Genomic DNA, 6,853 nt, shown 5'->3' with positions numbered 1-6,853 from the left:
AGCACTGAAAAAACAAGTGACTTACGAACATTTGTCATGCTTATCCCCATGGTAGTATCCCCATGGTCATTTGATTTACCTTTGAATGCTTGACAATTGGCTCACATTAATGACAGGTACAAAAACCTGGCATCACGTGATCCCCTTTTGCGACCTGTTGACAAACAAAGTCTATTATTTTATTATTATTTATTTATTAATTAATAAAATTTATAAGCCGCTCAATCCCGGAGGACTCCGGGCAGCTTACAAAAAGAAGAGGAAAGAAATAATAACAATAAAAATAAAAAAAGACAGATTTAAAATCACAACATATGCATTCGTTCTGATCGGGGCTGGACCTCAACAATGAGGTCAACAGCCCCAGGCCTGGCGGAATAGCCAGGTTTTAACGGCTTTTCTGAAGGCCATGAGAGTGGGTAAGGTCCGGATCTCTGGGGGTAGCTCATTCCAAAGGGTCGGAGCAGCGAAGGCTCTCTTCTGGGGAGCCGCCAGCCGACATTGTCTGGCTGACGGCATGTGAAGGAGGCCCACTCTGTGGGATCTCACCGGCCATTGGGAGGTATGTGGCAGTAGACTGTCTCGCAGGTACGCTGGCCCTAAGCCATGTAGGGCTTTAAAGGTAATGACCAACACTTGAATTGCGTCCGGAGACCAATAGGTAGCCAGTGCAGCTCGTGGAGGATAGGTGTAACGTGGGTGTACCTCGGTACACCCAATATCGCTCGCGCGGCTGCATTCTGGACTAGCTGCAGTCTCCGAACACTTTTCAAGGGTAGCCCCATGTAGAGCGTGTTGCAGTAATCCAGCCTTGAGGTGACAAGGGCGTGAGTAACCGTTTGAAGTGCCTCCCGATCCAAATAGGGCCGCAATTGATGCACCAGGCGAACCTGGGCAAAGGCCCCCCTGGTCACAGCCGACAATGGGGAAGCCAGATTCATTTTACAAACACGTTACTAATTTAACAACTGGAGTGATTCACTTAACTGTGGCAAGAAACATTGTAAAATGGGGCAAGTTCCCATAACAAATGTCTCACTTAGCAACATAAATTTTGGGCTCAATTGTGGTCTTAAATCAAGGACTGAACTATTACAACAAAAAATAGTGTACATAAAAGGAGAAAAAAAGTGATCAATTAAATTTAATACTTAACATATAGGATCCATCCTGGCTGGGTGCTGCCCTTTTTCTTGTTTCTCTTCATTTCAATAATAGAATACAGCTAGTCCTTAACTTACAACAATTCCTTTAGTGACCTTTCAAAGTTACAATGGCATTAAAAAATACAACTGACGACCATTTTTCACAGTTCTGACCTTCACAGCATCCCCATGGTTATGTGATCAAAATTCAGATGCTTGGCAACTGGTTCATATTTATGACCGTTACTGTGTGCCGAGGTCACACAATCCCCTTTCTGCAACCTTCTGAAAAACAAAGTCAATGGAAGCCAGATTCACTGAACAGCTGGATTACTAACTTATCAACCACAGTGATTCACTTAATAAGAAAGGTCGTAAATTGGGGCAAAATTCACTTACTAAGTGTCTCACTTAACAACAGAAATCTTGGGGTCAATTGTGGTCACCAGTTGAGGACTACCTGTAACAGAGTTGGAAGGGACCCTTGGGGGTCTTCTAGTCCATCTCCCTGATCAGGCAGGACACTGTACACCATTTCAGAGAAATGGTTGTCCAATCTCTTCTTTAAAATCTCCAATGTTGGAGCATTCACAACTTTTGGAGGCAAGTTGTTCCACTGATTAATTGTTCTAATTGTCAGGAAATTTCTCCTTAGTTCTAGGTTGCTTCTTTCCTTGATTAATTTCCATCCATTGCTTCTTGTCTTACCCTCAGATGCTTTGGAGAATGGGTTGACCCCCCCCCTCTTTATAGCAGGCCCTCAGATATTGGAACACTGCCATTATGAATGAATGGAAATAACTCAGTCTTTAATCAGTGGAATGGTTTGCCTTCGGAAGTTGTGGCTGCTCCATCACTGGAGGTTTTCAAGAAGAGATTGGACAGCCATTTGTCTGAAATGGTACAGGGTCTTCTGCTTGAGCGAGGGGTTGGAATAGAACATCACCAAGGTCCCTTCCAACTCTGTTGTTCTGTTACGGTTCTTTCAGTTTTGTTGTGGCCAAAACATGATTTCATCAAATCACTTTTTTGTTTCTTTGAGGAATCCCAAAGGAGATTCTTGTTAGTTGTGTAGTCAGGGTGATGGTATTTATATTTTCAAGGTCTTCAAAGCGTTCTCTCTATACATTTCCTTCTTGCTTCCTTGAGGGTATAAACTAACAACACTCCAACTAGGCAACAAACAAGTACTTCATTTGGGATTCCACTAACAAGTACCCAATAGCATTCTTCTCTCCCATCAACTTTTGAGTAAAAGGAAAAAGAGAGGGAGGGAGGGTGGGGGAGAGAGAGACAGAGAGAGATGAAAGCAAACAAAGAAACTTACTGATATTAAGCACTGGAGCAAGTGTCAAATTGAAGCATAAGTATTTATGTGTCTTCTTTATAAATGTCTAAGCCACCTATGTCACCGAGACAACTCTGGGTTGTCTTATAATAAAATTACCATGAGAACATTTAAAATGATAAATAAAACTATAATTTAAAAATCCCATTAACCATGATAGAATAGAATAGAATAGAATAGAATTTTATTATTTGTATGCCGCCCTTCTCCGGGAGGACTCAGGGCGGCGAACAATTCAAAAGGGGGAAGAGGGGAACATAAAAACGAAATACAAATAATAAAAATAGACAACAGTCACACAACCATACATGTCGAGAGGGGAGGGAACTCATCACCCCCAGGCCTGCCGGCAAAGCCAGATTTTGACGGCTTTTCGGAAGGCCTGGAGAGAGGTGAGGGTCCGAATCCCTGCGGGGAGTTCATTCCAGAGGGCCGGAGCTGCCACAGAGAAGGCCCTCCCCCGGGTAATAGCCAGATGGCATTGGCTGGTAGATGGCACCCGGAGGAGGCCAACTCTGTGAGATCTAATGGGTCTGTGGGAGGTAATTGGCAGCAGGCGGTCTCTCAAGTACCCAGATCCAATACCATGAAGGGCTTTATAAGTTACGACTAGCACCTTGAAGCGTATCCGGAGACTGATCGGTAACCAGTGCAGCTCGCGGAGGATAGGTGTAACGTGGGTGTACCGAGGTGCACCCACAATCGCTCGCGCGGCTGCGTTCTGGACGAGTTGAAGTCTCCGAATACTCTTCAAGGGCTGCCCCATGTAGAGCGCATTGCAGTAGTCCAGTCTTGAGGTCACGAGGGCGTGAGTGACTGTTGCAAGCGCCTCCCGGTCCAGGTAGGGACGCAACTGGCGTACCAGGCGAACCTGGGCAAATGCCCCCCTGGTCACCGCCGACAAATGATGATGATGAGGAAGTGAGCACGGGGAAGAGCTGGGAACCTGTCTAATCTATTAACCACTTCCAAGTTGCCACTTCCCCATTGGGACCCCTAGCCATCTTTGGGCTTTTTTGGGAGAGTCAAAGGGTGGGCACGGAACTTCCCTCGAGGGGCACGATGTTCCAGAGGGAAAGTGCCATGGCAGGAAAGACTCTTCCTGGACCACACCCAGAGGTGGGTTGCTTCTGGTTCAATCCGGTTCATGGTGATTTGGCCTGGATCGCAGAACCGGCAGCAACCCAGGCTGGCCATGCCCCCAAACCGGTTCCCTGGTCTCTTCTGCCATTGCCGACATGTTTCTTCGCGTGCAGAGAAGAATTTTCAGTTAACTGAGCATGCGCGAGCAAAGTGTGCGCGAGCCAGTACCAACTGGTACAGGAACCCACCCCTGACCACACTAGATAAAATTGAGTGACAGGGGCAAACAGGTGCCTCTTCGGCTGACACAGGTGGGACAGGGTAATCCCAGGAAGGTGAAACAATTCCTCAGATAATTTGGATCCAGAAATGGCTGTCTGTAAAGTTTCCTAACGATGCCGTAACTGATTCATAATAATCTAGCTAATGGTTTAATACAAAAACAGCTTCATTATGCATTATTCATTAGGCAAGATTTATTCGCAGCCATTACTTTGCTTTGTTTATGTGCTTCTGAACTTTGCCCCTGTTCCTTTTCTCCCCTCAATCTGTGTCATAAATAACATTGCCCAATAGATACACCCATCTCAAACCAGCTACCTTAATCTGAGATCCGGCTCCACCGACGGTATGCGTGGAATGTCAACACAGAGAGTTGACACCATGAAGGGCTTTAAAGATGAGAAACAACACCTTAAATTGAACCTGGAAGCGATAGCAATAGCAATCAGACTTATATACCACTCACGGTGCTTTACAGCCCTCTCTAAGCAGTTTACAAAGTCAGCATATATATATATTGCCCCACCAATAATCTGGGTCCTCATTTTACCAACCTTGGAAAGATGGAAGGTTGAGTCAACCTTGAGCTGGTGAGAATCGAACTGCCAAACTGCTGGCAGTCAGCGGTCAGCAGAATTAGCCTGCAATACTGCATTCTAACCACTGCGCCACCATGGCTCACTTGGGAATGAGAGCTGGTTGAGGGAATTCTGGGAACTGAAGTTTTCAAGTTGCCGAAATTGAGAAACACTGCCCTAGTCTCAAACTCTTAAGCTACTAACCATATTTCTCTAGGCTGCTCCTTGGCCCAGCTATGCACAAGACAGGAGAACTCCATTTCTTAAGTCCCCGACCATCCAACTGCAGAGAGGCACTCACTTCAACGCACTGGTGATACTCAGCTACCATGGCTGTGACAAACTGACAACCAGTGTAGCATGCAGGACAGTAGTGTAACATAGACCACTGGAGGGGCCCCAAGAACTGTGCCATCTGAAGCTTCCAGATACTCTTCAAGAGTCGCTCTAGATAGAGCATGTTCCAGTAGTCTGACTGGGAGAAGACCAGGGCTGGAATGACTGAGCAAAAGGACTCCTGACCTAGGAAAGCATGCAACTGGCACAAAATAAAACTTTTGCAGAGCCTCTCCTAGCCATGACCGCCACCTGCTCACTGGGCAGAAGTTTCAAGTCCAAGAGAATACCCAAGTGGCACGTCTCGTCCATCTGGGGTAGTCCACTCCCATCCAGCACTGAAGATATTAAAGTCCTGTAACCCACAGCTCCAGATGCCCGAAGTATGCTCGATGTCCCCAAAATGAAATGTTAAAATATATGGTTGGAACACCATGCTCTTTTAGGGATTTAGAGACCTGTGTGATTTCGGCCTACTATACTCCTACTATATGGAGTGGCAACCCTGAAGGGGGAGGAAGGGGAAGTTAGGCTGAACCTTGAGTAACCTCTCTGTGCTTTCTTTTCTTTGCAGGAAGTCCTTTTCAATTAAGGGGGGGGGGGGGCTGCCTGTCTATCCTGAAGCTGACTTGACCGAAGCCATTTTGAAGCTTCAGTGTTGCCACATTGGAGTTGAGGTATAGGGAGGGGAGAATAGAGATAGCTGGTGTTTTGTAGCCAAAACAAAATACATTCTCCTGGGAACCAAGGTCATTCTCTCACCTTGTCAGAGAGAGAAGGAGGGGGCATTACCAGGCAACCGGATGGCAACCTCATTGTACCATGTGATTGGTACATGGGGAAAAACGTTTACTTTTAATTAGGTGAAAACTGGGAGAACCTTCAGTGTCGGTTTTCACCAGAACTGTGCCAATATGCTATATCCAATAAAACTGTTCTTTGAGGAATCTACCTGCCTTGGAGTTTTGTTTGCTATGGGATTATTACTTCGAACCCTAATATGGAGGTTTGGTGAGCTCCATTTAGGAATTTTGCAATGTCTATAGTCCTGCTATAATGATGAAGGTAGCTCAGTGGCTAAGACACTGAGCTTGTCGATCAGAAAGGTCGGCAGTTCGGCGGTTTAATCCCTAGCGCCGCACAATGGAGTGAGCTCCTGTTACTTGTCTTAAGCTTCTGCCAACCTAGCAGTTGAAAGCATGTAAAAAAAAAATGCAAGTAAAAAAATAGGGACCACCTTTGGTGGGAAGGTAACAGCATTCCATGCGCCTTTGGCATTTAGCATTGCCATGACTATGGAGATGTCTTATAGTGCTGGCTCTTCGGCTTTGAAACGGAGATGAGCACCGCCCCCTAGAGTCGGGAACGACTAGCACATATATGCAAGGGGAACCTTTATATTATAGTCCTGCAGATTTTGTTGAATCCCTATTAATACGATTAATATAATTCTTTTTGATTTTGTTCGTATACCTGGAGCTAGATATTTTACTAAATCAATAAACTGAACCCTACACTATAAAAAGAACTTAGACTGGCAAGGGAAGATAATAACTGACAAAAGGGTTTTTTTGGCTGTCAAAAGCAAAAGATGTAGGGGTGAATCAGCTGTTTGGAGAAGGTGGAAAAACACACGGCGGGCATAAGACAGATTCCTTTCTGTGATATTAATATCCTCTTTTGAGAAAGAGAAGTTTGACAAGGATGTGGTTTCATAATGAATTGCCTGACATTGGGGGATGTATCAGTAATGAAACCTAGCAGTCCAGCCTTAAAACAATGATCCCCCCACCCCCGGAGATTGCTAAGGAAATTGAAGAGTAAAAAATAACACAGCATTAAATAACTGGTTCTTAGTGTCCTTCCCAAGGGTTTTTTTTTTTTTTTAGGTGACATTTTCTAATTATTGACTTAAAATGCTGGGGCTAGGAGTGAGGAAATAGGGTGAAATTTCTAGATTGTAATAAACCACAGGTTGGAGTCATCTTAGAAACTGCAAAGACTGTTAAAACGATTTCTCCAGATGGGAAAAATGAACACGAGCACAATACATGTGACTCAGTGGAAGCATACATGAAGTT

This window comes from Thamnophis sirtalis, unplaced genomic scaffold, assembly GCF_051295495.1.
Source record: "Thamnophis sirtalis isolate CommonGarterSnake01/CBP01778 unplaced genomic scaffold, rThaSir2_p1.2 scaffold_3, whole genome shotgun sequence".
Taxonomy (NCBI): domain Eukaryota; kingdom Metazoa; phylum Chordata; class Lepidosauria; order Squamata; family Natricidae; genus Thamnophis; species Thamnophis sirtalis.
The sequence above is the reverse complement of the archived record's forward strand: the minus strand, read 5'-3'. Positions refer to the sequence as shown.